We start from the raw sequence: 27,395 nt of genomic DNA, 5'->3' as shown, positions 1-27,395 counted from the left end.
CTCCTCCACATCCTCCTGGGCAGCCTGGTGAGCTCGATCCACATTGAATATGATATATTTAGCTGACCCGGCATATAGGGCCTCCATGATGGCGAGGATGCACCTCTGCACCGAGGTCTGCAAGATCCCAGACAGGTCCCCACTCGGCGACTGGAAGGACCTCATGCTGAAAATATTCAGGGGGACCGTCATCTTGATGGGCACCGAGATTGGGTGTCCTCCCCCATACCCCCGGTGATTCCAGGCGCGCCATGATGAGTGGCACGGTAGCACAGTGGCAGGGACCTGGGTTCAATTCCTGGCTTGGGTCACTGTCTGCGCTGCTGAGTCTCTCCGTGTCTACCACGTCCTCCCACCAGTCCTGAAAGACGCGCTGTCAGTTGAATTGGATATTCTGAATTCTCCTTCTGTGTACCCGAACAGGCGCCAGAATGTGGCGATTAGGGGCTTTTCACAGTAACTTCATTGCAGCGATAATGTAAGTCTAACTTGTAACACTAATAAAGATTATTATTATTATCTGGCAGATATGCCGTACAATCCACCTGCTCAGCTGGAGTCTGCGATGACATGCCCGGTCAGGCAGGCCATCAAATAACAGACGCTGACAGTGCACACAAGGCCCAATGCGGTGTCTCCTTCTCACCTACTCCTCGACCTGTTAGGCAGCAGGCTCTCTATCCTCACCAGGTGGCTCCTCTTCCTCTGGGGCAAGCCCTGCTGCTTCAGGGCCCTCCCCGAGCAGCTCCTGCTCTGCAGCCTCAGTGTATCTTCCACGGCTGCAGCGGCAAGGCAGGTGGCAATCATTGATGGTTGGATTCCGAGGGGTTACAGGGGGTCAAAAGCGGACATCTTAGCATGGTGCATATCCCCGTGTCCAACCAGGTCCAATAGGCTACATGGTGGCCCCAGCCTACACTGCAGCCCCGGGCCCTGCATGTTCCCCTCATCCCCAAACCAGCCCATGGCTGTGCCTTTGGGAACATGTCCTACCTCCACTCTCCCCCTCAGCAGCCACGGCACCACTTCGGGTACACTGAGGGAGAGTTCGGAATGTCCAATTCACCGAACGGCATGTCCTTCGGGACTTGTGGGAGGAAACCGGAGCACCCGGAGGAAATCCACGCAGACACGGGGAGAACGTGCCGACTCTGAACAGATAGTGACCCAAGCTGGGAATTGAACTTGGAACCCTGGCGCTGTGAAGTAACAGTGCTAACCACTGTGCTACCGTGCTGCAGATCTTTTCTGCGTAGAGTGGTGGATGATCTGGAGTGAAAACTCTGCTGTGCCGCCTGCGAGCAGCACGCTGGTCTTCTCACTCTGCCAGCATTCTGCAGAGATTAGAAATTCGGCCCGTAATACACAAATGAGGGAACGGTTAACATGCAAAATACACATACATCAACACTGTTGCAATCCTGACCAGTTAAAGATATGAAACAGAAAGTGTGCAAAATTGAAACTACTGGAATTTAATAGCTCTGGTCACATATTGCAATTGCAGACGGACTATGACCAGGCTTCAAAAATCACTCGCATCAAGTTGAGTGTCTTCAGTGGAAGTAAAGGTAAGGGGCAGGATTCTCCGAAACACCGGAGCGTTTCATGCTGGTGCCAACGATCCCTTGGCCCAACGATTCATTTACCTGAAGGGGGCCAGCAGGGTGTCGGAGTGCTCCACGCAGCTCCGGCTGCCAATACGGGGCCCTGCACTTCTGGCCACGGGTTCGCGCATGTGCGCGGCGGCCCCGCACAAAATGGCAGATCCACACAGCAATCCGGCTGCAATAATATAGCCTCCCCCCACATCGGGTGACCCCCGATCGGAACCCTGGCCACCCTGGAGGACCGGCCACGGTGACGGATCCCACCGCACCCCCCCCCCCCCCACCAGGGTGGCTGCAGCACACTCCGAGTGCCCGCCAAGGGGAATCATGTTAGAACCACGCCGGTGGAAACTCGGCCAGATGCCGGCGGAGAATCGCCGCAGGGGCCTCTTTCAATGGCCCCCGTGCTTGCGCGACTGTCGGTGATTCTCCGGTCCACGGAGCATCACGGGGAGGTGTCGGACACGATCGTGGGTCTGACGCCCCATTCTCCGCCCCCGCGCCGAGCGATTTCGGCGCGGAGTCTCGGAGAATCCCGGCCAAGGTGAACTCGCCATAGTCCCAGGTGAGCATGGGCTGCTTTCTCCTTTGTGTGGGGAAGAGCTAACTGGTGAGGATCACCCCACAAGGTGGGGGGGGCGAGAAAGCTGGGCCTTCATTAATAACCTTAGCCATTACGGGAATTGAACTCGCGCTACTGGCTTCGCTCTGCATCACCAACCAGCTGTCTGGCCAACTGAGCTAAAGCATCTCCCTTAGTGGGAGTATGGGTTTTGTGAGTGGCCTGTGAAATCACTGAACACTTGTAGTAATGTTCAATTCTGGTTGCAATACTACCAGAAGGATGTGGAGGCTTTAGAGAGGGTGCAGAAGAGATTTACCAGGATGTTGCCTGGTATGGAGGGCAATAGCTATGAGGAGCGGTTGATTGAAATAGATTTGTTCTCACTGGAACGACGGAGGTTAAGGAGCGACCTGATCGAGGTCTACAAAATTAGGAGGAGCATAGACAGAGTGGATAGTCAGAGGCTTTTTCCCAGGGTAGAGGGATCAATTACTAGGGGGCATAGGTTTAAGGTGCGAGGGGCAAGGTTTAGAGGAGATGTACGAGGCAAGTTTTTTACACAGAGGGTGGTGGGTGCCTGGAACTCGCTGCCGGAGGAGGTGGTGGAAGCAGACACAATAGTAACATTTAAGGGGCATCGTGACAAATACATGAATAGGATGGGAATAGAGGGATACGGACCCAGGAAGTGGAGAAGATTTTAGTTTAAACGGGCAGCATGGTCGGCACAGGCATGGAGGGCCGAAGGGCCTATTCCTGTGCTGTACTTTTCTTTGTTCTTTGTTCTTTGAATGCATTCTGACATCAAGGTGCCGACAGAGCTAAGATGTGACTCAAACTGAATTTCTGGATAAGCATTTTTCCACAACTGAGCTTTTTGTGGCTGCATGACTTCTAACATCTCACAGGCAAGGTAACAGGGACTAGAAACAGGGACTGTGCAACCAAGGGAGACCCATGCATGCATTATTGAAATAAAGCTGAACAGGGAACATATAGCAGGTCAATCACCATCTGTGAAGGTCCCTGCACCCAAAGCAATCATTAGTCGCGACCACAGATGCCGATCGACCTTTACAGCCACTTCTTGTTTTTTTTTTTCAAATTTCCAGCGTCTGCAGTTATTTGTTTTATATTTGTCAGAAAACAAACGCCTTTCTTTCTTCCCCCTCGCCTCATTATGAAGCAGCATGAATTAGATCCATTTATCAATGCCTCAGGGTCAGGACGTGTCTGTGCTGTTTTTGAAACTTATTACAAATGTTAATTAAATATTAGAAAGCAAAGGATTTTTTCATTAACTAATAAGAGCAGATGTAAATGGTAACACTTTCCCAATGCCTCTCCATTTGTGAAGATTAAAACTATGTTGGCAGGTTAATGTACCTGATTTAGAATGGCTATTCTCCACAGGTTACCCCGGTAATTAGTTTACGTCAATGACAGGCTCTATCCAGTAATGAATACAGTTCCAATATCCGTAACCATGAAAGAGAACATTAAAGAGGGCATGGAAGTATGCCGGAATTATTCTTCCATTTTTAACTATCAGCCAGGATTTTTCCCACAGGTTCAGTAACCTTGGCATTGGACCTCGCAAGCCCACACTTTCCAGCAGCCAGGCAGTGGGTATATTTGCCCACATCCTGCTTGTCCACCGCCGCAGTGGCTGTCCTATGAAGAACGGTGTGCAGGCTCCCAGTGTCGCCAATCCAATCACAGGGTTGGCAGCTCTGGGGCCTTGGCCGCCCCACTGGGTGCTGTTGAGGTAGGTCTGGGAATACAAAATGGAGCTGCCCTGCGAGGCATGAATTTAAACCCAATTGACACTGGGGCCAGGCAAGGAGGCCACTCATAGAACATAGAACATTACAGTGCAGTACAGGCCCCTCGGCCCTCAATATAGTTATCATTGATTGAAATTAATATTTGGAGAGTTTAGTTTTAATTGAGGGGAGATAGATATAGGACAGATGTCAGAGGTAGGTTCTTTACTCAGAGAGTAGTAAGGGCATGGAATGCCCTGCCTGCAACAGTAGTGGACTCGCCAACACTAAGGGCATTCAAATGGTCATTGGATAAACATATGGATGATAAGGGAATAGTGTAGATGGGCTTTAGAGTGGTTTCACAGGTCGGCAAGTGTATATTTTCGTAATTATCCTTTCACAGGAAGCAGATATCGCTGGCAAGGCCAGAATTTGTTGCCCATCCCCAACAGTTGCTGAATTGAGTCACATGTTAGCCAGATGAGGTAAAGACGGCAGATTTCCTCCCCTCATGGACATTAGTGAACCAGATGGGGTTTTATGACAATTAATGATCGTTGTCATGGTCACTGATGCTGGCTTTTGATTCGAGATCCTTTTTCTCACTCTCTGAATTCAAATCCTATCACCTGCTGCACTGGGATTTGAACCTATCTCCCCAGCGCATTGGCCTAATTACCATTTTACCACCATTTTCCCCAAATGCAAAGGGGAAAATGCCTCCAGTGGCTGTATTTGGGCCACAGGTACAGCCTTTGCTTCTGGAGGCCCGTCTCTGGGTTAAGTGGCCTCTAACTTTGATGCCTCCTCGCCCCTCAAGCCTGCCACAGAGCAGTTGCTCCATGAACAGTAGTCCTCTGCTTGTCAGTGGGGGAAGGGGAGAACGCCCTGTCGGCTGCAAATCGCTGGCAAGGCCCTAAATTCTACCAAGTCAGGACCATACCAATGCGATTTTGGTTGGCCACCTAATTCCTGCTGCCCTGGGTGACAGAGAAGATGCGGTAGGGGCCAATCCTGGCCTACCTCCATGCTATTTTCTCCACCCTCACCCCCACCTCCAAGCTCGCGACCACAGAGCCAAGAAAATTCAACTCACGTGTCACAAAACCAGACAATAGCAGTCTGATTGTTCTTCTTACGGCAAGACTAAAGAGGGACACATTTCAAGGTAAACTGCTAAAAATAAAAGGTCGAAGGTGGAAAGCTCTTCGCATTACAGTTGAATTGTAGACCAAGTGATGTGATCCCAGGAGTGCTCCACACTTCCTGTTCTGCTTCAGGAACCTGCGTCTTGGGCATTTCTGAGTTATTAATCAATGCGAGGCATATATGATTAAATATGATATCCCAAAATACAATCAAAATGGCATCTGCAATTCTTAAACTTTCATTAACTGGCCGAGATGTGATTTAACCCAATTTAATTTAAATTGAAAAATTATTTTGATCCCACTGTTGTAATCTACCTGCTCAGATCACCTCTTGTGTGTCAGCTCATGAATCCCAACACCATTAATCATTTAACAGTAAGCTTCTGACATTTACCACAGATAGGTCTGTTACTGACCTAGTCAGGTTTGTGAAACTGCTGTCAGTTGAAATCATTAACTCTTTTGTTCAAGACCATCATGTGTCAAAATGAAGTACCAAAATAAACAGTTACTCTATTGCTATTTATAGGAGAGAACAAATGACAATTTGGAAACCTGGTTCGCCAGTTAAAACTGTTGGAAGATTTGCTACAAATTTGAATTTAATGTTAAAAAAATTGCACTCGGAGAGTTTTACATAACTAACATGTGCAGTGTACCGTATTCCAGTGTATGCATAATCTTATTGAATGGAGGTGCAGGCTCGAAGGGTCTACTGCTGTCATAAATCGTATGTCCATGTGTTTACAACACCCACCAGCCCCGTCCTATCCTTACCAACCTCCATTGACGCCCGATCCCTGAGTGAATACATTTTCAAGTCTCTCCATGGCTTCCCTTCTCTCTACTTTGTAACCATCTCCTGTCTTATGTCCCTTCCCAAATCCCTAAAATCTCCCAATTCTGGTCTATTTTGCATTCTCCTCCACATTCTCCTTTATCATCGTTGATACAGCCTTCAGCCAACTCAACCTAAATCTCTGGACACCCTTTCCAAATCGTTTCATCTGAACACCAGTCACTCCTGGTTTAAATAAAACATTTCTTAGTTGTCCCTTCTTGCTCAATGTTAACAAACCTGTCTTGAGTAAATTGGTTCTCAGAAGGACTTCAATGCAGGCAAAACGTCACTGTGGTACTGAGGGAGTGCTCCACTGTTGGAGAAACTGACTTTCAGGTGAGATACCAAAAGGAAGCCATTACAACAATGATGTTGGCAACACTTGAGGAGGAACAGGGGAGTTCCAGTTTCCTGCCCAACATTTATCCTTTAATTAAGCTGCCCGAAACAGATTATCAACTATTTATTTCATCGCGGTTTCTGGGATTTTGCTGCTGTAAGAGTCCTTCCTGTTTTCCTTTGTTCTCATTTATTTTGTATTATTTTTATTATTTTGGTCCGTGGATCCATAATCGGAATGTGGCCCATATCCCTCTATACCCAGCTTTCCCATATAACTGTCTAAATACCTTTTAAAAGACAAAATCATACCCACCTCTACTACTGTCTCTGGCAGCTCGTTCCAGACTCTCACCACCCTCTGTGTGTACAAACTGCCCCTCTGGACCCTTTTGTATCTCTCCCCTCTTACCTTAAACCTATGCCCTCTAGTTTTAGATTTCCCTACCATTGGGAAAAGATGTTGACTATCTATCTCATCTATGCCCCTCATTATTTTATAAACCTCTATAGGTTCACCCCTAAGCCTCCTACGCTCCAGGGAAAAAAGTCCCAGTCTATTCAGCCTCTCCTTATAACTCAAACCATCAAGTCCCGGTAGCATCCTAGTAAATCTTCACTGTACTCTTTCTAGTTTAATAATATCCTTTCTTTATTAGGATGACCGGAACTGTACACAGTATTCCAAGCGTGGCCTTATCAATATCTTGGACAACTTCAGCAAGATGTCCCAACTCCTGTATTCAATGTTCTGACCAATGACATGTAGACCAGGCCAGGTAAGGACGGGGGATTTTCATCCCTAAAGGGCATTAGTAAACCAGATAGGTTTTTACAACAATCAACAATGGTTTCATGGTCATCATTAGATTTTGAATTCCAGACTTTTACTGAAATCAACTTTCAACATGTGATTCAAACCCAAGTTCCCAGAGCATTAACACTTGGTCTTTGGATTACTAATCCAGTGACAACACCACTATGCCATTGCCTCACGTACTGACAAAACAATCACTCCATTCAACATATTGCATATGAAACAATTTTGCCACCTCTTGAGAATGTGAAAGGTGTTCCAGAGATCCAAGCTCTTCTAACCCAAATCCTTGAGACCCATGGGGATGAATTTTGCTGAATAATAATATAATAATCACTTATTGTCACAAGTAGGCTTCAATGAAGTTACTGTGAAAAGCTTCTAGTTGCCACATTCCGGCGCCTGTTCGGGGAGGCCGGTACGGGAATTGAACCCACGCTGCTGCCTTGTTCTGCATTACAAGCCAGCTGTTTGACCCACTGTGCTAAACCAGACCCTCTTAGACAGTACCTTAGATGGTAAAGAGACTCCAAGGTGGTCAGGATGGTGTCTTAATCTGAAATGCTAGTCCAACCCGCAGTTAGGACAATGTCATCCTGACCCATCAGGAATAACATGTTGTTGAAAATACAGAAAAATGTGTCATTTGAAACATGGAAGTCTGGCAATATCTGGTCTGAGAGAAACATGAGGGGATACAGGGAAAAATCCCACAAAAGGTTAATAGCAGCTGAAAAGAGCAGGATTATAAAATGCAGATTCTTTCTCACAAGTAGGCTTAGCAAACAGACAGGATTCTTGTATTAAGCTAAAACAATGGCTCACACCTTCATTGAAAGTAACTATCTTAGGAAGCATCTGGAAAAGCATGGATGAGAGTTTCAATTGAATTAAGTGACGAATGTTTAAAACAGGCAGGTTTAAAACAAGTGAAATTTTAGCATACAGCTAAAAGCAAAGGTTTCACACATTCATTGAAATTAACTCTCTGAGTAAACAGCTGGAAAGGAAAGGATTAGGTTCAGTTGAATTTGGTGTCAATTCTAAGTGTGAAATTTTGCTAATATCAGGTAAAGTAAAGAAAATTGGAGACATCCTGTCTACAAGAAACATAATTTAAAGTCAAAATCAAAGGCAAAGTTATGAGCTGGGGACAATTGGAAAATTAAACTATTGAAATCACAGGAATTAGAAGTAACACCTCTTGAAACCAAAACATTTTGAATATCACAAAGGAACTTTGAACATCACAAAGGACAATGTAATCAGATCTGAGAGGTGAGGTTATGCCCAAAATGAATACTTAGTTGTATTAGAATATTTAGATCAAAGATACTTTTTAACAATCAAAGTGAAATAAGTTAATTGGCAATAAAGTAATAAAAGCTTAATAATTGATAGAAAGAGAATATAAACCCAGAGACCAGAAGCAGAAGCAGAACTCAGAGAGAGGAGAGAGGACAGAAGCATATTCAGCTCTCACAGCTTGGTGATGGGAAAGACAAGACAAGCAGCCGAGCGTAAACAGCTATACATCTAATGAAGACTAGAATTTAAACAGGAGTCAGAGTCAGCTGAGAGATAGCTAGCAGAGCCAGCTCTTATAGCTCATTACATGGGATCGACAAGACACAGCAACGGAGCTAACCAGCGAATACATCTCAAGAAGACCAGACTTTAAAGAAGATTGATTGTCAAGGTGGGCCTGAAGGTCCCTTCAACCAACTAGAAGGACCCAGAAGCAAGATCTTTTTACCTTTCTGTAAAGAAAGTGTTTGCAGCTTTTAAAAGAAAAAATACAATAATAAAATAATTCAACTTAACCTGAAAAAGTGGTTATTCCTTAAGTCTACTTTGCTTACTTAGCAATGCAGGACACAGGACATCAATGCTACTAAGTGGTAAGTAGATAAAATCTTCGGTGAAGGTATGGGTTATACCGGGGGATAACTTGAAAATATAGTTTGACCTGAATAGCACCCACCGAAGCCTGCATCTGAGTCAGGGAGTGAGACTCCCTGTTCACCATTTAGAATGTCAACCCTTTTTGGTACAGGGGGAATTCTAAGAATGGTGGTGAGTTTTCAAAAGCAGACAGCTCAGAGGCATGTAAAGGGCTCATTGCTAATTTAAATGGTTGCTGGTATGCGCCATGTTGTGTTATGTACTCTGGGATAACACAGGCTGTAACTCGATGCAGCTTTGACCAAAAGATACTCCAGACTTTGAAGTAAGTTCAATGTGATTTATTGAACCATTAACACAGTTCCCTATGAGTTCGACTCTCCTGCTAATCTTGCAATGTTAATTCAGTCTGACTAACCAGTCTGTTCTAAGCCACGTGGTGGGTGTGATGCTTCTGATCTGCTCCTGTCCTACTCTCTAAGTGTCACCTGTGGAAAGAGACAGAGCATGTGTGCCCTCTCCTTATATATGGGTTGTGTAATGCCCCCTTGTGGTAGTGTCACCTCTGGGTGTCTTGACTGCCCATTGGTCGTGTCCCATTCTATGTGTTAATTAGCTGTATGTCTGCATGTCATGATGTCTCTGGTGATCCCTCTAGTGTTTAATTAGTTGTAGTGTATTTACATTAACCCCCTTGTGTATTTATAGTGATGCATATCACCACAAGCCAATGAGGCCGAATCACATTTAAGTGGATAATATATAATCTTAGTTATTTACAGCACAGAAGCAGACCATTCAGTCCATATGTCCACACTAGCCGACGAGGAGCCTCCAGCCTAATCCTATATTCCAGCCTGTGGTCTGTAGCCTACAAGGTTACAGCACTTCAAGTGCATATCCAAATAGTTCTTAAATATTGTGAAGGTTTCTGCCCCCACTAAGATTTCAGGCAGTGAGTTCCAGATGCGCATCACCCTCTGGGCGACAGAAATTGCCCTTCGAATCCACTGTCAACCTTTTAGCCAAAACCCAGGCCATAAGATTCTTCGGATGGGAAACCGACTGGGCTCTCACCCGTCTCGCCCTCTCTGCAATTTTGCAATGTGAAGGCTGAACTCTCCCTCCTTTTGTCCCAACTGAGGTCTTTAGTTCGCCAATTCATGGCCACATAAGGGCCATTTCCTACCCAGCCTCACTTTTCAAGCTGGCAGGAGTGAGGCAGGGGGAAACCCAAAACGTAACCCTGCTCAGCCATGCCTTGGATGGAAAGGGTGCAACATTCTCCTAGATCACCCCCTGTAGGGAAAACACATCTTTCCTGCAATGCATTGACCTGACCGGCCTAGCTGTGCCTAACAAGTTTTTTATTCAGTTCCCGCATAAGCTGGCAGCTCTAATTTCCTCAACAAATGCATTCTCCAACAGCAACCAGCTGTTTGGGAGGAAATACAATGTTGTCAATTTCAAGCACTAGTTAAAAGCATACTCATCATTTCAAGTTGTTCGCTGCAGGAGCTGTAAAGCAGACCTTTAAATCACATCAGGAGACCTTCTTTATCATGGCTTCATCAGCACTCAAGCAAAATTTATTATAAAGATCCTCCTGTGAACTTCACCTGAAGCAAACTGGGTGCTTTGTTATTCCACCTTCAGGAGTCACCAGGTGAACATGAGTGTTTGGACATGAGCCTTTTGCTTGGGGCCACCTTGGGACTGGATGCTGAGCGTGACGCGACCAGCCTGAGCACGACTAGTTGCTGCAGAAGAGAGGTGGCATGGTGTCCTTCTCCTCACTGCAGGTACAGGGCAATCCTCATCCTCTGGACCTCCTCCACCAGAACCAGTGCTGCATCAAAGAATCTGTGTACCCTCACTCTTGACCTCAGCCATCCTCCATCATGCCAATGTGTGCCAGTCAGAGCACTTCACAACGTCAGTGGAAGTTTTTTTTAAATTCATTCTTGGAACGTGGGTGTCGCAGTCTGGGCCAGGATTTATTGCCCATCCCTAATTACCCTTGAGGGGGCAATTAAGAGTCAACCACATTGCTGTAGGTCCAGAGTCACATGTAGGACAGACCGATGGCAGATTTCCTTCCCTAAAGGACATTAATGAACCAGATGTTTTTTTTACAAGAATCGACAATGGTTTCATGGTCATCGTTCAATGTGTAATTCCAGATTTTTATTGAATTCAAATTTCATCATCTGCAGTGACGGGATTTGAACCTGGATCCCCAGAGCATTACTCTGGGTCTCTGGTTTACTTGTCCAGTGACAAAACCACTATGCCAGCGTCCTGTTTTTTGCAGACAGAAAGAGCGTGTACACACATTGCACCTGTTTCAATTAAACAAAATAAGTGACAGCCATTCACTGACTCATTCCTCAGACCAGTGCCTTGACCTGTCAGGATCAGGCTCACTGGTTTAAATTTCAAACAATGCTTGGCAGTTAACTGTCAGTCACCATCAACTAGCGCATTCTCCATGGCAAAACCTCTACCAATCACTTGCCAACCAATCAGCACTCTTTTCTCTTATTACATGAATTGTTTTCCCCTCCTATTGTTATTCTTGTGAACGCGTCCTGGTAAGTGAAAGACATGAGCAAGAAAGGCTTCTTTTCCGAGCAATAACTGAGAAACGTTTTGGTTTTCTTTTGGTGTCGCCGCAAAGGGACAATTAATGGATGAAGCAAATGCCAGCTAAATCATACATCACTTTCATTTTGGGTGCTTCAAAAATCTATTTTTAAAATGTGTAATTAGCTCTGTACTCACAAACAGGCAAAAATACACCCCTGACGCACTCATATCCTGTCATGTTCAATCGGTTACGGGTACCTTTTTAAACAACGACAGGCAGGCAGGTGTTGGTTACTCTATCAACCCAACAATACTCACCGGTCACAGGAAACAATCCCCTGTATGCCTGCAGATCCTAGTAAAGCTGTCCTGTCATTCACCCAAACTGCTGGTGGGTGGATGTTGCGAACGATGTTGACCTTGCACAGCATCCACTAATGGTAAGCAACTGATAAGTTTCTAAAAAACCCCCCTGGAGTTATTACTGGTTCAAAATTAATTATATGCTAAATTTTGCAAAGAAATTCTAAAGCTGTTGCACAGCAAATTAGTTCAACGTTAATTTGTTTACAGAAATAATGTCACTTTAATTAGTGCTTCAGGAATTTCAGTGCAGGAAATGGTAAATTAATTGCTGTTGAGATACAAACACAAATCTTGCACACAGTCCAGGAATGCATGCATAATGAGGTGAGGTAATAAAGCACTTCATCAACTTTTACCTGTACGTACAAGGGCGATAAAGTTTCCTTTTAATTGAAGTTATTGACCGTAAAATTCGTGCAGTAACATTTTTTTTTATGAAATGCAATTTCTAATCTTTGCACCTCAGGAACCCTCTCTGCCAGCATTGCCAACTTATCAATAGTCCATAAAATTTGCAAGGAAAACACGTTCAGTTCAGCCATTTTAATTAACAGTTCTCAAACACAAAGCGAAGAAAAAAATCTTACCATTGAATAGCAAATGGCAAAATACTCATATCGCACTGCTTTGAAAAACATCCGTGCAAATCATTTGGTCTGTTTAAAGCCTCGACTGAGGTGTTAACCATTCATTAGGTTTTTTTTCTCTCTGATGGAACCTGCAAAGTGTAGAAAGGGGTCTAATGGGCTCCAACACACATTTTCTATCAATCCAGTCTATGATTTGAAATTAGCCAGCGGGAGAAATAGGTTGCATCAATGTTATTTGTCAACCTCATTGTCTTGAATCTTTTTTATTAACCCTTGCTACCTTGTCCCGTGTCTTTCTGTTGTCCAAAGTTGCAATGTGTCAGTGAAATTATGTATGGTCGTAATTATAATAATAATAATCTTTATAATAACCTTTATGAAATGAATGAAAATGAAATGAAATGAAAATCGCTTATTGTCACGAGTAGGCTTCAATGAAGTTACTGTGAAAAGCCCCTAGTCGCCACATTCCGGCGCCTGTTCGGGGAGGCTGTTACGGGAATTGAACCGTGCTGCTGGCTTGCCTTGGCTTACATTAACACTGCAATGAAGTTACTGTGAATATCCCCTAGTCGCCAGATTCAGGCGCCTGTTCGGGTACACGGAGGGAGAATTCAGAATATCCAATTCGCCTAACAATACGTCTTTCGGGACTTGTGGGAGGAAACCGGAGCACCCGGAGGAGACCCACGCAGACACAGGGGGAATGTGCAGACTCCGCACAGACAGTGAGCCTAGTCGGGATCGAACCTGGGATCCTGGTGCTGTGAAGTAACAGTGCTAAGCACTGTGAAGATAAATTATACGAATCTAGCAATGCGCAGCATTGGAAAAAGAATATTATGGTCAGCAGATATCATTCCTTGTTATCTCGCATTTCTATCAATGTTCTTCTCCAGGTGTTCCTTGCAGCTCTTGAATTCACTGCTAAAATCTGTCTCCATCATGTCTCAAGGCAATCCATGCCATACATTCACACTCCTCTGCATGAAGTAACTAAGTTGGATCTTCCTTCTCTCCCTCCTCCTTCTAAGTTTACAGTAACGAAGACAAACAAGAGAAAATAAAGAAGAAATTGGAGGACCAATTATGCTTTGTTTGCTTCAGATCCGAAACAACTTCAGCAGTTGGAATGCAATGTGGCACGAGAGTCGATCTTCAAAGTTCAATGCAAATTACTACAGGAAACATCAATAAAGGATTTCAAAGCCAGGTAGAATTTTCTTACTCCAAGTTTTTGTGATGTCAGTGATGCAAGGGCTGCCTTACTATTGCAATGGCAAGTTTTCAGTTGATACATTTAGTGTGGATCATTCTGCATCGCCATTACCTTATTTAGAATTTAGAATTTAGAACAGTACAGCACAGAACAGGCCCTTCGGCCCTCGATGTTGTGCCAAGCAATGATCACCCCACTCAAACTCACGTATCCACCCTATACCCGTAACCCAACAACTCCCCCTGAACCTTACTTTTTAGGACACTACGGGCAATTTAGCATGGCCAATCCACCTAACCCGCACATCTTTGGACTGTGGGAGGAAACCGGAGCACCCGGAGGAAACCCACGCACACACGGGGAGGACGTGCAGACTCCACACAGACAGTGACCCAGCCGGGAATCGAACCTGGGACCCTGGAGCTGTGAAGCATTGATGCTAACCACTATGCTACCGTGCTGCCCCAAATTTATTTTGTTTTAAACTAATAAAATAATACACAAAAGTAATTTAACAGAAACTTATTAACCAGTGTGCTCAAATAGCATGAAGGAGATTAGGCTTCCACAAGAACACAAGAAATAGGAGTAGTTAGTTGACCATTCAAGATTGCTCTGCCATTCAATACGATCATAGCTGATCTTGGGTTTCAACCCCACTTTCCTGCCCACTCCATGTATATACTGGTTTAGCACAGTGGGCTAAATGGCTGGCTTGTAATGCATAACAAGACAGTAGCGTGGGTTCAATTCCCGTACCTGCCTCCCCGAACAGGTGCCGGAATGTGGCGACTAGGGGCTTTTCACAGTAACTTCATTGAAGCCTACTTGTGACAATAAGCGATTATTATTATATACCCCCAATTCCTGGAGAGATCAGAAATATGTCTATCCCAGCCATAAACATGTTCACTGATGAAGCATCTGCAACTACCTAATGTAGGGAATTCCAAAGATTTCCAACCGTTTGAGTAAAGTAATTTCTCCTCATTTCAGTCCAACATGTTCAACCACTTATCCCGAGACTGTGCCCCGTGCCCCAGACCCCGAATTAGTGGGGATATATCTCAGTGGGTCCATCCTGTCTGAGTCCTCCAGAATTTTGTAGGTTTCAATGAGGTTGTCTCTCATTCTTAGAAACTCCAGAGAACGCATCTGCTGTTGCACCGAAGAGTTGTTGCATGGGAAAATACAATGTTTAGTATCAAGTAGCTTTGACTGCTGTCTTCTCAAAGAATGGAATGGATATTTTTTGATTGTTGTTTTGAGAAGCAGCTTGCATTAATCAGTTAATACACATTAGTATCCTAACTGACGGTATGAATCTTTATTTGATGGGCTTCAGGACCCACAATTCAATTTTCAGTCAACACGAGTTTACAGCTTAAAATGGCTCTTGGTACGATTTAAGACATTGCCTGGTAATTTTCAACCTGAGATGGATAGATTTTTTGCTATCCAAGCACATGAGGTGTGTCGAGCTGAGGCGGTTAAATGGAGTTGAGTTGCAGATCAGTCATGATTCCATCAAATGGGGCGAACAGGCTTGAGATGTTGCATGCTCTACTTCCTGTTCTCATGTTCCAATGAGATTGGCAGTTTAATATCACTGGATATCCAAGTACAAGTGTCCCATTGTAGACAGACTAGCATCCACCACTTCAAAAGTACGGCTTTAAAAGAAAAATGGCAAAATGAAACACATTACCAATATTGTTGGACGCAAACAGTCATCCGGCAGTACAAAACTTGCATATTGCAGAAAAAAAGAGATGCTGTTGAAGCTTTACATCATGCACTCATCAGGACAGAATTGCAAGAGCACCAGATCTCATCAAGAACAATTTATACTGCACAAAAAGAATGTGGTGTTTGGTTGGCAAGAGAACTATGATTGGTAGAGGTGTTGTCATGAAGAAAGTACCAGGGAACAGTTAACTGCCAAACTTTTGATTAAATTCAAATCAAGCAGGGCGACTTATTGATCAAGTATGCAGTATGAAACAGGAAATGAGTGTCTCTTAAGCTTTGGTCCTTTTGAAAAAGGTGCAATGTATGAAAATGTATTTCTGCTTCCAAAGGAATACTTGTAACTTCCAGCACATGTAAGTGACACAGACCTTAGTTGTTTGCAACAGACAACGTACTGACTGTGCTCAAGCAACCCCTACCTGGAAAGCTCAAAACCTAATGTCCAACATTAGCTGTGATTCTGTGTTTGGAGAACACTTCCCAAACAATCCTGATTGTGCTAAGAATTACACTAATACCCAATTAAAGAGCAAACTTTCCATGTGGCTGGATGGCCAGTGTGGATCAGATTGGTGCCAGTACCATGGTGTTCGATGTTCCAGTGGGGTGGAACAAGACCTGCCTCCTTGCCTTATCTGTGGTGGGATTCACAGTTCTGTAGGTTGGACCTGCCTTCGGGCAGAGAACTGGAAAAGAAGACAAATGTGTTCTGCTCACCAGAACGCAGGAAGAATGATATCTTAAAAGAGATCTATGAGGATGTTGCCAGGAATGTAAAATTTTAGCCATGAGGTAAGATTAGACTAGCTGGGTTGCTTTTGTTGGAACAGATGAAGTAAATGAAAATTTTACATAACATTGAGGAGTTTAGATAGAGTGGATCGTAAGGACTTAGTTGCCTTAGCAGAATGGTCAATTTCCAGGATCAACTCATCTCCTTCCTCTTTAGGCAGTCCCTCGGGATTGAGGGTGATGTGCTTCCAATCCAGTTCGATGGATTCTGAGTTCCCCGATAAATTCATTGAGATCTGCAGACTCTGTCCCACATGGGACAGATGGTGCTGGTTATTTTTGGAGGTTAGTATGCTTGGCCCCTTTAAGGGGACAGGCCTGGTGGCCAATGTGGCTGGCTCAGGGCCAATCGCAAGGGAATGCACGAACCCTGGCCAATAGCTATTGGAGTTATCGGAGGGGCCTCGGAGCAGTAATGGACCTCAGATCCAAAGAGACAACACCCATCCTATTGTCTTCTGTACATAATTATTAAGCTTTGACTTTTGTCAATAAACTCCTTTGTTACTACTTAATATTAATAACAATGATCACTTATTGTCACAAGTAGGCTTCAATGAAGTTACTGTGAAGAGCTCCCAGTCGCCACATTCCGGCGCCTGTTCGGAATTGAACCCCCACTGCTGGCCTTGTTCTGCATTACAAGCCAGCTGTTTAGCCCACTGTGCAAAACCAGCCCCTACTTGGAAGTCTCCAGAGCGTATCTCAAGCCACCACACTGACAAAGCCTCTTGCTGCTTTCGGTAACTTCTCTGATGAGCCTTCTGCCGCCTAGTCGGTCACAAGTCAGGGACTTACAAGAATTGACGGGGATATTTGATCATAGATCGACAGAAATTTGCAGAAGCATTAAAGGAAAAGGGAGGAGTTTCTTTTTCTGAAGAAGGTGGTGTGAGTGATGAAATTAGAACACTTGTCGCATTTAAAAAATAAACAGATGTAGTGATAGAATAATAGAGACCAGGGTCCAAAATTGAATATAACCAAATAGATCTTTCTTCACTGGCATAGATGCAATGGGTCAAATTACTTACTTCCATTATATAAATGTTCTACCTTCCTACAGACTGATAGCCACATACATTAGATTATAGAGACCTGGGTTTCCTCGTGTATGAATTACAAACAGCTAGTATGGAGTAAATAATTAAGAAAGTTAATAGAATGTTACCACTGAATGAGAGGAGAATTGAATACAAAAGTAGGGAAGTTGTATATTTTTTGAGGGCATCAGTGGGACCACATTTGGAGTACTGTGTACAGAATTCCTTGTTTAAGGAAGAATGTAAATGTGTTGGAAGCAGTTCAGAGAAAGCTTACAAAATTAATACCTGGAATGGACGGGTTGCCTTATGAGGAACGGTTGGACAGGCTAGGTTTGTATCCACTGGAGTTTAGAAGAGTAAGATGCGACTTGAATATCCACCCTGTCAAGACCACTTGGGGTTTTATGTTTTAATCAAGAGTAAGATGCAACTTGATTGAAACACGTAGGGCTGGATTCTCCATTTTAGAGACTATGTCCCCATGCCGGCGTGAAACGGTGGCCATTTACTCGAGGACAATTGGCGCAAAACAGCCACCGATTCACCGTTTTGCTGGAGGCTAGCCAGGAGGCAGTGTAGAGCTTGCAGCTCTAGCTGCAGATAGGCCCCAGGCATTTCCGGTTCCATGGCAATGCATGTGCACGGCGGTGGCCTGTAGCGGCCGCATCGTGCTTTATAGCAGACTCAGCCCGCAGAGCCGAAACACAAAGGTAGTGCCCCCCTTTGGTCGCTCACATGCCCTGGACCACCCTCCCACAGGGTTCCCACACAGAATGAAGACCACCCCTGCCTGCGGATCGGGCTTCCCCCGACTGTGGCGCCGCTGGACTGAGACCACAGCCACCAAGCGAGGTTCCCGGAAGGTGTGAGCACATGTAACCCACGCCGTTCGTAACTCGGCTGGTCGGGGACGGAGCAATGTGGGTGGGGCCTCAGGCAATGGATGGCCTGAGGCCATGGATAATCGGTGTGGCATACTCCCAATGTACGCCGCTTTTTAGGGAGCGGAGAATACTAAAACCGGCGCCACCCCCCGATATTGCCGTCAAAACGGATTCTCTGCCCCATCGCCGAACGCGATTCCGGTGTCGGGGAGCGTAGAATCCAACCCATAAAATCCCAAGGGGTCTTGATAGGGCTGATGTGGAAAGGATGTTTCCTCTTGTGGGAGAAAATAGTACTGGGGGGGCGCCACTCTTTAAAAATAAGGGAGCATCCTTTTAGTACAGAAACAAGGAGAGATATTTTTCTCTCAGAGGGTTGAGAGTTTCTGGAACTCTCTTTGTCCAAAGACAATGAAAGCAGAGTCTTTCAATATTTTTAAAGCAGAGCTGGATAGATTCGTGATAAGCAAGGGGGGGAAAGGTTATCGGGGGTAGGCAGGAATTGTGGGATTGAAGTTACAAGCAGATCAGCCACAATCTCATTGAATGGTGGAGCAGGCTCGAGGGGACAAGTGGCCTACTCCTGCTCTTAATTCACATGTCTGTACCTTCTTCTGTTTCTTGTTGTTTGATGTCTGAACTTTCAACAAATAGGTTATGAAGTTACTGTAAACTTTTCCACCAGTTATAAGTCAAAGGTATATACTTGAGATAAAAATGAAATTCTCCTTGATATTTTAAATTCTCGGGACACAATGGAAATCTAACGCCCTTCATTTTCAATGTCATGCATCCTCCAGAGATGATACGTTTTGGTTTGAACAACTACAATTTGTTTACTCTCCAGGAGATTTGCACCTATAGACTTTGTTGGGCCAAGGTACAAATAAGTCACATGCATTATCTTCCAAAGGATCGATGATAAATAGAAGCTTTGAATTGAATTGCATTGTAGGCATTATCACGGAGATACTTGTAGGACCTATTCTAATCACTGGTTAATAGAAAAAATATTTCTATACATGAAAGGCATAAAGCAAAATGAAGGTTTTCATAGTTGTTCCTGAATCAATAGTTGAGACTTGCTGTTCTCAGCAAGATATGAAAATAATTCAATAGTTAATCCTGGGGTTTAGAATGCTTTTGTGCAGCAATGACTGAAAACTAGGAACTCCAGCAAGAGACAAGTATAATTGTGTGTTGGTTGAAAGCCTGTCTGATAAAAGGAGCCAATTGTAACACCACGCGTTAGATATTAGCTTTGCTTTGCACACCAGTGTCCAGTAATATTGGCACAAGCAGCACATGAGTTCTCCACAGTAATGTCCCCCAAACACTAAGGAGGTAAATGACGACACAATCTGTTTGGAATGTTGTACCAATCTTACTCAATTTAGCAATTTACAAATCTATAACATTCGCCCTCTCCGTTCAATAGTTTTGTAATGCTGCACATGAGATTTGACGACGTGTCTGTACTGAACTGCCTATTCCCACCTCCGCAGCATCACCTGAATCATTCTTTGCCTCAGCTCATCTGCCGCTCAAACCCTCATCCGTGCTTTTGCTGCCTCCGTACTTGACGGCTCCAACGCACTCCTGACTTAATGCCCACCTTCTGTCTCTGCAAACATGATGCCAATCAAAACTCTGCCGTCCATTTCCTTACGCTCGCACCAAGTCCTGCTCTCCTCTCACCCTTGCTCATTGGCCTACGTTGGTTCCTGGTAAAGCTGCACCAAAGTTCTCATTCCTTTTTTTTCCCTCTAGCGTCTCATCGCTCCCCACCTCTGTGATCCCTGCCGGCCTGACAGACCCCCGAAATCTCTGCATTTTGCAAATTTTGGCCTCTTGTTCTTTTCGAATTCGAATCGCTCCAGCATTGGCATCTGTGACTTTTGTGGCCTTGGTCTTAAACTCACAAATTCTCTCCCTAAACCTCTCCACCTAACTATCTCTTTTTCTTTTAACGCATTCTTTAAGACCTACCTCTCCATCTAATCTTTTGTCCTCTTATGGACTGACCTGATTAATACTACACTCCTGTATGCTCCACCTGATGCCGGTGTCTATGTATTTACATTATGTACCTTGTGTTGCCCTATTATGTATTTTCTTTTCTTTTCATGTACTAAATGATAGTTTGAGTTTTGAGAAAATACTTTTCACTGTACCTCGGAACATGTGACAATAAACAAATCCACTCCATTTTGGTTATCTGGCTTAGCATCTCTTATGCAACTCAGTGTCAAATTTTATCTGATAACATTTGAGTCATTTTATTACGTTAAATGTGTCACTTAAATGAAAACATTCATTGTAAGCCCACCGTACTGATGCTCCAATCAAAAGAAATACCCTTTCCTGTTAAATCTAGCGAAAGCTTTCCATAATTTTAAACCACGAGCTTTCGGAGCACTGCTCTTTCCTCAGGTGAGTCTATTCATCTGAGGAAGGAGCAGTGCTCCGAAAGCTCGTGTTTGAAACAAACCTGTTGGACTTTAACCTGGTGTTGTAAGACTTCTTACTGTGCTCACCCCAGTCCAACGCCGGCATCTCCACATCATAATTTTAAACCCCATTCCCCTGTTGACCTCTCTTAACTTCCTCTACTCCTGTGACAATAACCCCAGTATGTCAAGTACCTCTTGTAACTATAGTTTTCTCACCCTTTAAATCAGTTCTTTTGCCCAATAAAATCTTTCTACTTCCTCCTATATGTGAAAAAGGTCGATTCTGCCTGCAGTTTGTGAAAGAAACCTTGTGCAAAAAAAAACTTTGCGCAAGATCACGTGTCATATAATTACAGAACAATACAACACAGAAGGAAGCCATTCGACACATCAAATCTGCACTGGCTCTCTCAAAGAGCAATCCAGTTAGCCCCACTCGCCCGCTCTGTCCCAGATGCCAGCAATTTTTTATCCATCATTTATCCAATTCCTTTTTGAAGGCTATGTTTGGACAGGTATTCTCCACCCTAGCAGGCAGCACATTCCAAATCCTAACCATTCAATTCACAGCCAATCCTCACAAAACCTTTCCCGCATTCAATCATTTGTTTCCACCAAAATGGAAAGATAGAATACCGTCATGCATTGCTGTTGCCTGACTGAGCGGTAATGAGAGCTCACTGTTGACTTTAGCTGTGCTGCAAACATGAATGATGATATCGCATTTCCAGCTGCAGGATGAATTTGCGAACTCGCATGCTTGTTTCCTCTGATTCTCTTTCTTTCACACAAGACTGAAGGATTTAGGCGCAACAATTGCACTGCCAAAGCTCGCTGCTCCCCGCTTTGTGTCAGCCAGTGCAGTGAAAGGTACATACACAAGGGGCCAAAATATGCTGTTGAAAACAAATCGAGGCTAATGGTGCTCATCGTTATTTATATGTCAATACAACCAAGGTCAGGCTTGGGCATAATGTGTGGTTAAATGCAAACATTTAGAGGTTGCTGGCCAAGTTGCACCACCTGGTTGTTGTAGCCACAAAAAAAACCCATCTTGCTCTCCATCTCACCTTTGACATGCACTGAATGGTGTGAAGTTTCTGGATGTGCACAATCGATACAAACTAAACTCACACTAGAGTTTAGGGGCAGGTTTAGCACACTGGGCTAAATCACTGGCTTTTAAAGCAGACCAAGGCAGGCCAGCAACACGGTTCAATTCCTGTACCAGCCTCCCCGGATAGGTGCCGGAATGTGGAGACTAGGGGCTTTTCACAGTAACTTCATTGAAGCCTACTCGTGACAATAAGCGATTTTTTTTTTCTTCTAGAAAGTCTTGTCCCTCTCAGTACACATACCTGTTTAATGACAAAATGAACCTGATTACTGCCGGTCAATCTCTCTGGCACCGAAAAGTATCTATTACAGCAATGGTGTCCATTCCTTCAGTTTTAATTGTTGTCAAGAATTCTACAACTTTTTATTGAAACCTTCCTCTGCCTCTTTTCTCCCTTTCTTTTGAACCAATCTTTCTTTCCCTCTTTTTATTTCTCTTTCTGCATTCAAATTGTCATGAATTCAATCACCCTAATTCCTTCTCAATCTTTGCACTGTTAATCTCACAATCCTTCAATCTAATTGCCGAAGGGAATAGGCTCCTGCTTCACTCCAGCTCCAGATCTCTGGTTTTCCTCATTGTGAGTTTTATCAGCTCACACATCCTGCAAATTGCAACACAAAAACCCTGAAAAGCGAAAACGAATAAAGGATCATCTTACTTGCGGCAGTCACTGTTAAATGTCCTCCTGCGACAATTAATCGCTCACATCTTGGCCTCCAGCAAAATAGTGCATGGAAGAGAAAGTGAGTTCTAAGATTACTGATAAGCCTGTGCTCCATCATTTCCATGCTTTACCTGAGAATGAGCTGCAGATGTAAAGGTCTGTTCTGCTCGCATCTCTTGTGTACCATATTGTTCTGCAAGAAAGGGACGACAGAATGTCAATGGGTTAATAGCACTGTGTTTGGGTTTTGTGCCTGGCATAGCTGAATAGCTGAAGGTATGTGCTGGCAGTGAGAGACTGGCAGCAGTGGTCGGGGTGAGAGAGTGAGGTGGAGTATCTGATTATTAGGCATGAGTCCTGAGTGCTAGGAAGTGCTGGTAGATGAGTGATAAGTGAATGTGTCATTGTCTGACAGGAAATGTTGGTGGTTTTGGATTTATGAGATGCCATGTGAAGATATTCAGTGGCACTGACCAGCCATGGGGTTATTACAATTGTGGGGGTATTGCTGCCATATTCTTGGGTCCAGATGCTGGGACTTGATTTACCTGGGTGGGTGCCCCTCCCCAGCTCCTCTCCGAGGGTGGTCATTGATAGTCTCCTGATAACCACCCGGCTCACTTCTACCACCCCTGAACCCCCACCATTCCAAGCCAACAGGACTCTCTCTCTCTCCACCCACACAACTGCACCACTTGCGCCTCTAATGCAACATCTCAGTCTGGATTACTCTCTCTGTCCAGCTGTTTAGTTTGCTGGAATTTCCACTTTTTTTGTTTGGTGCAGCTTCCCTTTAAGAGACAACCTGCCTTTAATTTAGAAAAAAAGTAGTTTGTAGTAATGCTGCCTAGGCCTCTTAGGGTGTGAAAGGCTCATTGGCAGTGTGTGGAGGATGAGACCAGTGCTGGGAGGTCCAGGCACCATTCGGATAAATAAGGCAGACAAAATTTGTGTTGTTCTCACCACCACCTTATGGGACAAGGACAAACTGCGAATTATGGTCCCATGCCCAAAAGTCACAATGGTTCAATGTCACATACCCAAGCGTTATGGGCCTTGCAGCTGAAGGCAACTCTGCTGATGTTTGGCTGATGAAAATCAGGATACACAGGAGGTCAGAATTGAAGAAGAGCCAATACCGAGATAGGTAGGAGGCCACAGTAAGATGTAAAGACAAGGATAAGAACTTTAACATCGAGGCACTGTAGGAGCTAAGGTAAGTCAGCGAGCAGAGAAATAACGGGCAAAATGAAAAGAAAATAACCGATTAACTGAAGAGTTCTTCTTTGCAGATAATATTAATCAGTGAAACTTTCATGATGTTAAAATGTTTTCTAAATTTCAAATTTTTTTTGCAGCGAACTAATCACCAAGAAATCTGCATAGTGCAAGAGCTCCATTCTCTGGCAGTGCATGGCATGGCATGAACAAATACACTCTGGTTCAGTACCTTGCGAACAAAATTGGTTCAAATCCCACCGCTGCATTTCTCCAACCTGATTACTGTGCCTATTTGGGCTGAGATCAGGTTCAGCCAGATCGTCATTCTGTGTGAAAGGTTCATGTAGCCTTCAACACGGCAGTAAACGCAATACCCTAACGTTGTTGAGTCACACACAGCCCTTGCTTCGTATTGTGGCACCAGAGGCTACGATATCCACTCAGTGTCGCTACTCAGCAAATCGATGCAGACACCTTACGTTTGTTGCCTTTCGCCATCTCCCCACACAAGCAAAGAAGAAACAAAGTATGTTGCGAAAACACAATATTTTACGTAGAATATTCCACTTCGAAGCTTGTTACAAGCTCCAGAGTTGATACATGCTCAGTAAGCCATTCAGACTTTGTTTTTGTCACCCCAACCTATTATGATGCTGCATTGTAGCACTGCAGACTTAAAATTGGCTTTATTGAACATCAGAACCCCTTTTTAAAAATGGCTTGGTGTCTCAAAGATGGCAGACAAGGGAGCTTCATACAAACGTGTTGATCATGGCGTACCAATTCAGGGAGCCCATTTGAAATGAAAATGAAAATCGCTTATTGTCACAAGTAGGCTTCAAATGACGTTACTGTGAAAAGCCCCCAATCGCCACATTCCGGCGCCTGTTCGGGGAGGCTGGTACGGGAATGCATACATGTTATCTGATGGTAATGATTTGAGTCAGAGTTCTACAGATTAAATAAAGTATATTACAGAATTAGATAAAGTACATCATGACAATATAATTATCTTACATATCTCATCTCAGCCTCCCACAACACCTCACAGCACAAGTACCAACATTATCAAAATAATAATTTCATTCTGCAGATCTCATAAAATAGGGTCATTGGAGCAATTTAATGTTGTCAGTATTGATAGCTGATGAATTCATTGTGATGTGCTCATCACATAGTGACCGCAGGAGCTGGTTAGATACCTAGAGTGAATTAGATTTACAACAGATCCGTGAGATGAGAGTGGCTGCTTTAGAAAGGTAGAAAAACATGAAATAGTTGAACAGCTATCGAACTGTTTCAAAATTGGTTGCATTAAAGGAGGCAGAAAGCGTGGCCATGCACAGAGATGCATAAAGCCAGATGTGCTGGCCTTGGAAAGGGTTCAGAGGAGGTTCACAAGAATGATCCCTGGAATGAAGAGCTTGTCGTATGAGGAACGGTTGAGGACACTGGGTCTGTACTCATTGGAGTTTAGAAGGATGAGGGGGGATCTTATTGAAACTTAACGGATACTGCGAGGCCTGAATAGAGTGGGCATGGAGAGAATGTTTGCATTTGCAGGAAAAACTAGAACTAGAGGACACAATCTCAAACTAAAGGGACGATCCTTCAAAACAGAAATGAGGAGGAATTTCTTTAGCCAGAGGGAAGCCTTTCCCGCAGAAGGCTGTGGAGCCAATTCACTGAGTGGCTTTAAGGCAGAGATAGATAGGTTCTTGAGTAATAAGGGGATCAGGGGTTATGGGAAGGAGGTAGGTGAATAGGGATGAGAAAATTATCAGCCATGATTAAATAGCCGAGCAGACTCGGTGAGCCAAGTGAACTAATTCTGCTCCTGTGTCTTCTGGTCTTATAGGAAGTGACTACTGAAAGTGTCCAAGGATCAGTCCTTGCAATTTTACAATCAACATTGAACAACAACGTTGGATGTGGGGATTAAGACAAAGCTATCAGAATTTGGCAATGAACCAAAATGAGCGAGCTTGCAAACAATCAAAAGCAGGCTGATGAAATGCTGAACTATGGAGCAGGTTACTGCAATATAACTGTCGGTCGCAAACTCATTCTAGCTTTTGCATCTATTTTGCCAGACAATCATTTAAAGATTGAACCCATATAATATCTCCTACAGATGTTGATGACTCAGTATCCTGACTATCCTCCAGAGGAAATTTGAACTCCTTATTTTTTTTTTGCATCCAAATCTTCAGCTTTTTCCTAAAGCTTTAAACACTAAAAGGGGAGATTATCATCGTGATATTAAAATATAATTGGAGAGTCATACAGCATGAAAGGGGGCCATTTGGTCCATCATTCCTACCTAGCACTTTGAAAGACCCATCCAATTAGCTCCACTCACGTGCCCTTACCCCACAATCGTGCAAAGTTTGCTTCTTTCAGCTATTCATCCAATTTCCTTTTGAAAGTTACCATTAAATCTGCTTCCACCTCCGTTTTCTATAGTCGCCACATAAAAAGAAATCCCCCTTATCTCGTCTCTGATTTTTTTTTTGCCAATGATCTTCAGTCTGGTTCCCCTCTTTCTCAGTCCTCCTGTCAGAGAAAGCAATTTCTTCCTATCTACTCTCAAAGCCTCTCATGGTTTTGTGCACCTTTGACAAATCCCTCAACCATCACCACTCCAACGAGATAAATTCTGAAAAGCCTTCTTAAAGCGCCAATATATCCTGAGAGATGGAATGGCATATTGAAAAAAAAAGCAACAGAACAAAATACAATGGAAATACATCAAAATGCACGAGACAAACGGTCCCACCTTGCATGTTAATTCATGTTTCAAATGTCCATTGATCTCCTGTAAAACTCCTCTGTTTTTGTTTATTATTTGAGCGCCTACCGTTTTCTTTCTATGTTTGATTATTGTGGACGGGAAGCCAATATTGCATACGTTTGAAGTGAGTAGCTCATGTAACACAAGCCTCAAGTGATAGACCGCTCCTGGGCATCTTGAATGAAGCCAAAACATGTCAGCAAATGTGACCAGAAAAAAAATCATTCAGTCTGAAAATGCTTAACAATATCCAATGTCTGACCGATCAAATACTTGAGCTTGAGTACGAAATTTGTTGATTTGATGCAATGCGCTGAAGCAAATGAGCTTTGGGATTGATCTTATAGACCCATTTGCAACGAGTTTTCAGACCAATGTACATCTGTTAATCTTTGTGCACTATTAAACAAAATGGATTTGACTTTGCTCCTTCAGAAAGCAACCCTCCTGGAGGTGATGGCTTAACATCTAGAAAGTCATACACTTTCCCAGTGGAGACTGGTGTTGGAGACGATGACTTACATTTACATGCCACCTCACAACCTCAGGACTTCCAAAGTGCCTTGTTGACAATTTGTAAGTAAAGTAGTCCCTGTTTCAATGTCGGAAATACAGCAGCCAATTTGTACACAGCAAGATGCCACAAACTGCAATGTGATAATAACTAAACAATCTGTCTTTTTAGTGATTATCATTGAGTGACAAATATTAGCCAGGACAATGGGGCTTTCTCCCCTGCTCTTTTGAACAATGGTTCCATCTGATATGCTTTCACATTCACCTGAAACCACAAACAGGGACCCAGTTAAAACATTTTACCAAAAGGTGGCACCTCCAACAGTGCAGCAGCCCCTCAGTACGACACTCTTGTGTTCATCTAGATTTCTGCGTGCAAGTTTCTACCATAA

General features: G+C 43.9%; 1 protein-coding gene and 1 long non-coding RNA gene across 3 annotated transcripts in view; one reads left to right on the top strand and one right to left on the bottom strand.

Moving 5' to 3' along the window:
* The window catches only part of LOC119962140 (contactin-associated protein-like 5), a 1,413,266-nt gene that overhangs the window by 1,363,358 nt on the left and 22,513 nt on the right, over window positions 1-27,395 (bottom strand). The window lies entirely within an intron of this gene.
* Window positions 1,312-27,395, top strand: LOC119962141. Of its 2 annotated transcripts, none has more exons than XR_005459820.1 (4): window positions 1,312-1,571; window positions 6,935-7,054; window positions 13,577-13,755; window positions 25,552-27,371. It is a non-coding gene; the product is annotated as an uncharacterized LOC119962141 (long non-coding RNA). The 2 variants fall into 2 exon arrangements; XR_005459821.1 differs by lacking the exon at window positions 1,312-1,571 and adding an exon at window positions 4,423-5,112 and having other exon boundaries at window positions 25,552-27,395.

Source organism: Scyliorhinus canicula, chromosome 2 (genome assembly GCF_902713615.1).
Source record: "Scyliorhinus canicula chromosome 2, sScyCan1.1, whole genome shotgun sequence".
In the NCBI taxonomy this organism is placed as follows: Eukaryota; Metazoa; Chordata; class Chondrichthyes; order Carcharhiniformes; family Scyliorhinidae; genus Scyliorhinus; species Scyliorhinus canicula.
This window is presented reverse-complemented; position numbering and strand designations above follow the sequence as displayed.